This window comes from Schistocerca gregaria, chromosome 6, assembly GCF_023897955.1.
Source record: "Schistocerca gregaria isolate iqSchGreg1 chromosome 6, iqSchGreg1.2, whole genome shotgun sequence".
Taxonomy (NCBI): Eukaryota; Metazoa; Arthropoda; class Insecta; order Orthoptera; family Acrididae; genus Schistocerca; species Schistocerca gregaria.
Genome location: NC_064925.1, coordinates 173,153,650 through 173,164,421, shown reverse-complemented (window position 1 = coordinate 173,164,421; position 10,772 = coordinate 173,153,650). Strand labels below are relative to the sequence as shown.

Sequence of the window (10,772 nt, the reverse complement as noted above, 5' to 3'; positions counted from 1 at the left end):
ATCCTAGTTAAGTTTTTGACCAACATGGAAACCAAGAAGTTTCACTTATTTGGTGCTCAGTTAAATATAAAGTCTTTCATTTGCTATTAATTCTTTTTCATTGACAAATTGAATGCATTACAAAAGAAACAAAAATATTGTAGAAAAATATGTGTACTAATACATTATTTTTATGCTAAAGCATGGAAATTACTTCATGTTGTACTTTTTGTTAAAATATAACTTTATTCTCATTCGAACAGCATGAGTTTGGTTTTGAAATTAAAAATATTGTAATAATTTTGTTTGGAGAGAGAAAGAGCAAGAGTTCAAAAGCTAGTATGATTATGTTGGATGTTTCTATGAGCCACAAATCAGTAAGTTATAAATGAGTGGTTACCTTTCATTTGTTTTAAGTATTAACTGTATTCTTGACTCGAGTTCCCAGTAAAAGTTGATTTGTCGTTGAGGCACAGGATCAGGCTTCTCAACTGGATGTCCTTCACTTCAACATACATTATCTTTTTGGCTTATTGTGAATCAACAATTTATTGCTCTGACCTAATGTTCACCACATCTCTGTCAACAATGTTGTGTTCTTCATTCATCTTTTGTAACATTTTGGCAACTGAACATAAATGGAGTACTGTAATATGGCTAAGTTTGTCAGAGTACCTCTTGCTGTTTCATGTCACAGCCAATTGTCAGCAAAATTGCATAATCTCTGAAAAAGCAGTTTGTTTCTTTTCTGCCAGGAAAAGTGTACATTTCCTTCCATTATTAATTAAATTGTTATCAATTAGCAAATTGTAATAAAAGTGTAAAAAAAAGGCTGTGTGTGTCTTGTTTCACTATCAGAAATCTCTCGTTGCCTAGAAAATATTTTAAGTGGCTGGGACACTAGAGTGTTGACTATATATATTTAATGGTTTCTGTCTTTTTTTCTTCAGTGTTTTCAATTTGACAATGAACCATGGTTTTGCAACAAGATATACGTTCTTATAATGTTAATGGAATTAGAAGAAGACTATAAGTACGCTAAAACTAGAGAATGGAAAGGGAAGTTTGAACCACTAACCACAGCAGATCTTGAAAGAGGAAAATTAACAAGAGAGACTGCCAATAAACATTCTCACACAAAAGATTTAACTGACAATCTCAAGCAATCACACATACTAAAAAAGAAAACCAAAAATCATACAAGAAGTGTAGAAGAGAAGCAGTGTAAATGGATAACAGACAAGCAAAAATTATACATCACAGATAACTCAGATTTTATTGAGAACACTCATTTTTTATAGCAGAAAAATACAAATAATACATTTTTCTTATCATAAATACATAATCAGCACAGAATCATGCAGAATCTAACAAATATTCTTTAAAAATTGTTTTTGGTTTTCTTATCACAAGTAAATCTGAAAAATAGAGCTATAGAGAACAGCACATCTGAAATTGCACATAAAACTGCTTGTTACCTAAATGCAGATATACAATTATTGTTATTATTACTAAACATTACAAATCAATTTTAACAAAAAATATTATCATTCATTCATCTGACTAGCAAAAAAAAAGGAAAACAATATATTAACTATATTGAAAGACAATTTTCTCTGTAACAGAGTCAATGTGAGTTCTAGCTGAAATCAATAGTTTTCCTTGAGATACAGGACTACAGCCATAAGTTGCAATATATTTACAGAAAGGTTATTTCACTTGATCTGTTCTGCTTCTCACAATAAGGAATTTAAGATGTCACTGGACATAAAAGCCACATAAAGAAGACTGTAATGTAACATACAAATGAATACTGAGAAATAAAGCACCACTAAGCCAAATTTATGTGCCCAAGTTTCTAAAAGAATCTCTTGGGAACTTAATAGTTTTGAAGCATAGAGGGACAGTCAATAAATACATAATTAAGATATTGTATTTCTGAAATGCTGGTTCATTCAATGAACTGTCTGAAATCTACTTCAGTTTTGATGCCTGTCTATTCTTATTCACTTTGCTACTCATTACAAAAATCAGGCCACAAGACTCATACAACCAAGTAAACAGTGCTTCCAACAGAAACTGAGATACATGTTCAATATTCAAGGCAAGAGAGAGGGATAACCAACAAGCAAATCAGTTTCTAAGTCCATCAATACATTATTTTTATGTCAACTTGAGCAAAAAGAACTAACAGGATAACAGATTAAGTTCATTTCTTGGGAATGATAATTTAGCAACATGTTTTAGGAATGTAATAATTTTTCATGATAAAAGACAATTAATGGTGAGTATGAATAAATATTGTATAATTCCTTTAGATTTATTGTTATTAAAAGTTCCTAAACATTATTACATGATGTAAATTTTCCTTGCTTGTTGGTCAGTAACAAACACACAATTATATTTTAGCAACACATGAATGCAAGTACATGAAATATTGACAGAGTAATAAGAAAGACTAAAACACATGAAAAAGGCTGGAATTGTATTTGCAAGCATAAAGTTATAACTACCAGTTCAAACATGCTAACAGAATGACTTGAAAAAGGAAATAAGTACTAGTGCAACAACCAAAACTAAAAGTGAAACACTTATTTGAGCACAATGTGAGAACTCTAACAACAACACAAAAATTATATAAAAACAACTTTAAGAAAATATAACATTTCAAACACCAATATGATAAACTATGTACAGTAACAACAAACTTCCAAAAATTTAAATCTACACTGCATACAACAGACAATTTATTTATTAGTTTCCCAAACAGGAAACATATTCAAAATATATATTAATCTCTAAGTACAATCAAGACAAGCACTGGAAAACGAATTGCTGCTAGAAAATGAATACTTCCCATTCATTAATATTCAATGGATCAACCTGCACAGTCTCATATCACATTCATGTCAAGTATACGATATCTTATTTAATTATCACATGTCATGTATTATGCAAACTGCTATGATATTATTTCCTTGACATCAGTCACTGCATAAGATCTAGCAAACTGTAACCCTTATTTATTAAGTGTAAAAAAAAAAAAACACTTTGGTTCATAGCATACAGAATGTTAATTACAACATTTAAAAAATGAGATGCGAAAGAAATGTTTGAAGAAATGCACCTCTGAAATCATGGAGAGATAGTAACTAAAGTGTAGTTCACTGACACATATAAGCATGTTTATGATATTTAGCAATATTTACTGACATAACAGTAATCATTACAATTCCTGAATGCAAATAAGCACCACTTTTTCGTTTGCTTTTGTTTATCATGTAATTCTAGGAAAATTCTAAATTAAAACAGTCTGTGCCTCTTCAGGCTTTCAACAACAATACATTAAAAATAAGTCTATGGCCTTAAGTACCATTATAAACATGGAACATAAAATTACCACTGCTTCCATCCTGAAAGCATCTATATAAATCTGTTTTATCCACTTCGAGCCTACAATTCATAATTTATAATGTTCGTTTATCAAACATCACAAATATTATTGTATAAAAATATAACAATGAACTGCTCAGTTTTAACAAGGGTCCCTATACTTTAGCATTCAGACATTAAAGTTACTAGCTTTTAATCTCAAGTTTTCAATTTTTAACAATTATTATCTGTTATCTGCCACATGTTTTACATTGTTTTCCAGTGAGATTTAATTCCTGGGAATGTAAAGCTGATGATTCTCTGAAATATCTGACCTGCACTTGAACAACATACTAATTAGAAAAGTGTAATACCATATTTTTAAATAATGTGGCAGATCACAATGTAAATAATGATTGTCCTGCTTGGGCAATTTAAAAACAAATGACTATAATTTTTTGTTCGTGCTGCAGTAACTGGTGCTATTGTCCTTCCTACATTCAAGAATCCATTTTCAAAGTAACTGCCAGTACTAATTGAAGCTCTGTATTGGCACAAAGCAGATGACAGAATGGAATAGTTGTTGGTAACATAGCATTTGAAAACTGAAGTTAATGACGTGAATGACAAGGTACTCACTGTTGGTTTATCAGCATTATTCATACTGAAATAATAACAAAACTCTGACAGCACAAATTGCAATTTCATTCAGGCATGTACCTATCTGAGCGACCATTTCACAGCATGCATTACAAGTAATACGGCCTGCTGAAAACACATATTAACACAAATATCTAAAAGAGAATAGCAATGGCAGCACAGTGGTATTATATTTAATGGAAAAAAAAACTTTCACACTTCAATATAAATCAGATGCTGCTCCTTCCATAGGCCACAACAGGAACTAAGCTTTTAAAAGCTGTTTTTAACAGTATGCAACACAACCATCCACAGGTCCATGTTGTGAAGTGCTCATTTCCAAATTCCTCTTGCTCTACCTACACACACAAGTACCAACACCAAGATATTAATGGCCAGAAACTGATAATCTATGAATCACAAACAAATTAAACAAGGAATCTTGTAGCTTATTAGGTCATAAAATGAAGATGCAGGGTTGAAATATCTACACTATGTTATCACAAATATCCAGACACTCACCTAAGACTGCAATCAAAAGTTTTCTCACAGATCCATATATATGGATTGATGGAAATACAAGTCTGAACAATTGCTTACTTTTGAGAGTCTTCTCTCCAGCATATGAACTTCCAAGTAGATGAGTAAGTATTTTACGTTCTATTCAGTCACAGTCATACCATGATTAGAAAAAGTTTAGCATATAATCAGGAGTTATTTGTCATGAAATAATCCTTCTGCAATGTCCATATGGAATTCTGTGATTTATAAGGATCTAAAATGTTCTTGTATTAACATATAGTTGTGTGACACCACTATACACAAGATGTGTGCAGTCATTTGTTTAAGACATTGATGGAGTTATGCACTTTGCCAAAATGAGTTTTACCAACATTCAGTGGTACTTCAAAGTCAAAACGTGTAGTCACACTGCACAAACCTCAGTGGTACATTGAAGTCGAAATGTGTTGTCACACTGCACACCTTTCACCCATGAACACTATCCTTGGGCCTATTCTGAAACTGTTAGCGTGGTGGTACCCACAGTTTGGTAATGTTGTTGAACTCCACAGTAATATCTATTCTGTTGATGCACACATGCTTATGGCTGCTGTGGATGTTATCAGTACTTATTATGCAGCATGTATCATTACTATGTCCTTAACCGGCTTTTGGAATGTTGCACATGTATTTGTGATAACATAGCACATGTAACTGGTAACACACTAAATTTATAAAATATTTTTTTTATTTTTACATAAAGTAATCCACACTCCTGAATAGATCTGCAAGCAGTGGAAAACATCTATTGAACTTCAGTGTCAATGCTAATTGTGTCTGAAGACATCAATAAATTTCTGTAAAATAGCTGGCACAACAATATTTAACAAATTTTGTGAATGGTGTCAAAGCAGCACTGACACACCTAAAGTGAAGATGGATTTTGAACAATAGCTTTCTTGTGATCTCTCAGGTTTTCTTTGCATCACTGATTAATAGTAAACTTCCAGGTTTTCAGCTGAGTTGTTGTTTCCATTTTCTGCACAATATTTCTACGACCAGTTCAAGCCATTTTCTTCAGATGCTGTAAGTTTTGCTATTATGTATACTCACTGGCTGGACTCCAAACAGACTGTGAGCTATTGCTGGTCGCACACCGCTATTTATAGCCAAGTTTGATACCCAGTGCCCACTGTACCCTTTGATACTCTTTTGTTTTACAGAGCACTCATTGATACACCATGAAATGCAAATTCCCTGATCATTTCAAACTCTAATGGACGCAATATCAGCGAGATTTTAATAAACTGAGTTCCAGACTCCAAGTGTTACTTAAACTGAAAACCCCAACCCTGTTTATTATGTTTTTTCTTACACCTTTATTTTGAAAGACTTCTTAATTTTGCTGTCCCAGAAACTTGACATTTGTACCACGATGCTGGCCTCATCATATTTCATTTCATGATTATATCTGAGATGGTGCTCAGTGACAAATGATCTGTTTGGTTCTTTTGGTGAAGGGTGTGTCGCTGATGTTCCTTGCATCTCTGCTCGACTAGTCTGATAGTCTGTCCAACATAAGGTATGCCACAAACACGTGGAATGTGATAGACCCCCAGCTTTTGGAGACCTAGTGGTCATCTTTCATGTTACAAAGAATGCTTTTATTCTTATATGAAGGAGCAAAATGCACTGGACGCCATGTTTCTTTAGGAGTCTACTGATCTTTATGGATACTGGGCCAGCATAAGACTGATAAGGGATTTTTTGCTTCTTGTTCTTGGTATCATTTTCAACTTCTTTTTCAGGCTTTTTTGATTCTGACTGTATCTCCCATTCAATTTGATGCTCTGAGTATCCATTCCTTCAGAACACCAGTTGTAGGTTTTGTAATTCTCTGGCGAGGCTCTCCTTGTCTGAAAGTCTTCAAACTCAGTGAACCAGTATTAAGCACCGAATTTCTTTGTGACACATGGTGTTGGCTTGAGGCATAGAGATAGAGGTCACAGTGCAAGTTTTTTATATATACTGTGACCCAAGAATAAGTCTGATCTTCTCGTAAGCAACATATCAAGGAAAGCTAGGTGGCCATCTTTTCCAAGTTTACATATTACAATGAATAGAGTTTAAATGTTCCAGGATCCCTTGAAGCTTTTCCACTCCATGTGGCCACAATACAAAATGTGTGTTCCACATATCAATATAAATCACATGGGTTTCAACTTGGCAGATTCTAGTGCCTTCACGTCAAAGTGTTCCACAACAATTAATAATGGACTACCCATCACCATGGCATGGGTTTGCTCATAATAGTTTTCACCGAAAGGAAATAATTTGATGTTAGAACATGCTTAAAAATTGCTGTGAAACAACTGCCAAACTTTCCTACAATAAGTTCCAAGCAACCAGAAAACTGAACTCCAGTAAGAAGGGGAGACAACATCAAAAATAACCATAACATCCATATCCTACCATCAGAAATGACTAAGGTGATGTACAAAGATGGTGAAGTAGCAAATATGGTGTTCACAGTTACTCATATATTGACTGAGAATGCATTTCAGGTATTTTGCCAGGTGGTTCATGGGTGCATCAATCACCTAATCACTAGATCACTGATTGTTAAATATCTCAGTGAAGTAATCACATAACAGAGTTCAGTGGTTCAAAACAATTCACATGTGGCAAAAATTTAACATATCAGTTCACTGAATCATTGTCCTGCTACACATGTACGGAACTCGAAACAATTCAGATAGTGCACGAAAATAATTAGTAAGCCTATTAACACTGTCCTGCTAACCAGTCATTGTTCATAGGAGTTAACAATCACTGTGTTCCTGTGATAAGTTCTCACTCAGCATAAATTAGTAATTTCCGTCACAGAAATCATGAGTTATAACCACGCGTGAAGAAAATGAACTCTACACAACATGTGCAAATATTTCAAAATGTTAGTTATTGGGCTGTGGCACACTGCTCACGACAAGAGGCATAGTATTGCTCACTTTACTCTAAGGCTTCAATCTGAAGGCGTTTGATGCAGATCTCCATGCTACTCTATCCTGTGCGAGCCTCTTCATCTCCCAATAACTACTGCAACCAACATCCTGCTGAAACTGCTTACTGTATTCATCTCTTGGTCTCCCTCTACAATTTTTGCCTCCCACACTTCCCACAAATACTAAACTGGTGATTATTTGATATCTCAGAATGCACACTATCAACCATCCCCTTCTCTTGGTCAAGTTGTGCCGCAAATTTCTTCTCTTCCCATATTCAATAACTCCTCATTAGTTACGTGATTGATCCACCTGATCTTCAGTGTTCTTCCATAGCACTGCATTTTGATAGTTTCTATTCTCTTTTTTTGTCTCAACTGTTTATCGTCCATGTTTCACTTCCATACATGGCTACACTCCCGACAAATACCTTCACGAAAGACTTCCCAACACTTAAATCTCTATTCGATGTTGACAAAATTCTCTTCTTCAGAAATGCTTTTCTTGCAATTGCCAGTCTACATTTTATATCCTCTCTACTTTGACCATCATCAGTTATTTTGCTGTCCAAATTGCAAAACTCCTCTACAACTTTTAGTGTGTCATCTCCTAATCTAATTCCCTTAGCATCACCCGATTTAATTCGAATACATTCCATTATTCTTGTTTTGCTTTTGTTGAGGCTCGTCTTATATCCTACTTGTGAGACATTGTCTGTTCTGTTCCACTGCTCTTCAAGCTCTTTGCAGTCTCTGGCAGAACTATGGTGTCATAAGCAAACCTCAAATTTTTATTTCTTCTTCCTGAACTTTAATTCCTACTCCAAATTCTTCTTTGGTTTCATTTATTGCTTGCTCAATGTAGAGATTGAATAACATAGTGGTTAGGCTACAACCCTGTCTCACCCCCTTCTCAACCAATGCTTCGCTTTCATGCCGTATGGTTTCTGTACAAGTTGTAAATAGGTCCATGGTTCATGGAGGCAGGGGCACAGTCATACTTGCTCTAAAACTACTACTCATGCCAATATTGTCCTACTTTCTAATCTCTTTTTGTTAATAGTATGCTCACAATAGTTAAACAAAATAATTAATTTGTTATCCATGACGTATTTCATAAAACTTCATTATTCAGTATGTATTTCATGATTACTGATGTCAGCATTGTCAGTCACCTATAAATATTTTATTTGAGGAAATTTCCATGATTTACTAGTAAAGCTTGGAAATGATTGATTTTCAATAAGCTATAAGTAATTTAATTCAGGATTGGTACAACTCAATTGGAAACTGACTTCTTTTTTTAACAAGTATTTTACTTTTCCAAAAACTTCATACTTCAAAAAGCTACTAATATTTTAAAATTTTTCATTTTCTAAACAGTTCCAATCTTAAAGTGTAATTATTTCAAAAAATAGTTTTGTAACCTAAATTTTTCTATTTCCAAAAATTCTAACTTTCACGAAAATAACTTTATGGTTTGTCAATTTTTGCAATTAGAAATTTTCTCAATATTTTTAGTGAGCTTTTGGAATCCCCTGTCATAGTGACGTGCTCCCCTACAAAATAGCACTGACAACTGTGCCATTTTCTGATTATACAGTTATTAGTTAAACAAAGTTACATCACTGCCTATTGTGACTTCATCACTTTTAAATTTCCTGTTTTTGTTGTTAAATGTTAACATGTAATAATCTTGTACTTTGCCATTTTGTGATTCCTGTATTGTGTGTGTGTGTGTGTGTGTGTGTGTGTGTGTGTGTGTGTGTGTAAATAGGTGTCATGCACATATCCTTAGCCAGTCTGTGCTATCTAGTACAAACATAATCATTGAGTTATTAGGCAGGTCATGACTGGTATTCCGAATATAACCATCTTTGTGAGGCAGCCATGGCTGTATAGTTATGGTGTGTGTTCATCAGCCATCATCCAACAGTCAAAGTATATATCTATGACAGCCATGCCCTAGCTGCGAATTCATACACAATTTATGCTTCATAATGTAATATTCAGGTAGTTCACATTTTCTATTCATATCTACACTTACTATGTCACAGTTATGTAACGTAATATGTTGCTCTGCCACAAGTGAAGTTTTATGATCACCGGTGTAGCTTACTGATAAGTATCAAGTAATGTGGCTCCTGCTGATTACAAATCTGATCATAAAAAGGGAAAACTGTGTGTCAATGAGCATGAAGATAATGAAAATCAACTGCAGTGTCATGTATTTTATTCAACAAAAATTTATCATGCCCATTAATAGTATGAGGATGCTCAAAGAAGAAAGAGTAAGAGATCTCAAGAGACATAATTGCAGATCAGTAACAATAAAAACTCTTCAAATCAGTACAAGCAATACAAAGCAACCATAGCTGGCAGAATCAAACACAAGAGCATAGATGTAATAAGTTTTCTATAATAGATAACATGTTGTATGGAAGTGCTAGTAGAAGGTAAATACTTTTGGATTAAAGGAGATCACTCACTAAAAAACAGAAGCGTTGAGTTGTCTACAGGCACATAAAAAAGGAAGAAACCTAGCTAGCTTTCAGAGTAATTATTTTTCAAGCTAGAGCAAAAATACAGAGAGACAGAGAGAAAAAATATTAGGAATTCCTTCACAACCTCAATATGTCCTCTCCCATCTGCTTCACCAGGTCTTCCTCAACCCAACATGATGGCTGAATAATGGCAAAGCAGGAACAGCTAGAGCAGCAATTCAAAACTATAGAAACATGTGACCTTGGGAGAGGTAGATGGCACCATGGGAAAACGGAAAGAGGCTTATGGAGAAAAGAGAAGCAGCTGTGTGAATATCAAAGGCTCAGTTGACAAGCTAGCACTAAGCAAAGAAGGGAAAGCTGAAAGATGGAAAGAGTATTTACAAGGGCTATACCACAGAAATGAACTTGAAGACAATAATTCAGGGAAAGATAGATTGTTACTTACTGTAAAGATGCCACATTAAATTGAAGACTGGCACAATTAACAGATACTTATATAAAGTTTCTGGCAACAGCCTTCATCAGCAAAAGACACACACCATTCATACACACAAGTAAGCACACCTCACACATCCATGACCACAAACTCCAGCAGTGTGGCCAGAAAGCCTCTGGCCTGTGGTGCCAAAGTTGGCAGTCATGTGTGCATGAGGTGTGCTTGCTTGAGTGTACGAATGGTGAGTGTTACTCTTTTGCTGATGAAGGCTGTGGCCAAAAGCTTAATGTAAGTGTCTTTTAATTGTGCCTATCTGCAACTTAATATGTCATCTTTA

The 10,772-nt window shown here is 34.4% G+C and overlaps 1 protein-coding gene across 8 annotated transcripts in view; it reads right to left on the bottom strand.

Moving 5' to 3' along the window:
• Nucleotides 1–1,236: 1,236 nt before the first annotated feature.
• The window catches only part of LOC126279051 (testis-expressed protein 2), a 321,894-nt gene continuing 312,358 nt past the window's right edge, over nt 1,237–10,772 (bottom strand). For all 8 annotated transcript variants that reach the window (XM_049979461.1, XM_049979464.1, XM_049979465.1 and 5 more), the window contains one exon: nt 1,237–4,349. The gene's annotated coding sequence lies outside the window, so the exon portion shown is untranslated. The remainder of the gene's footprint in view (nt 4,350–10,772) is intronic.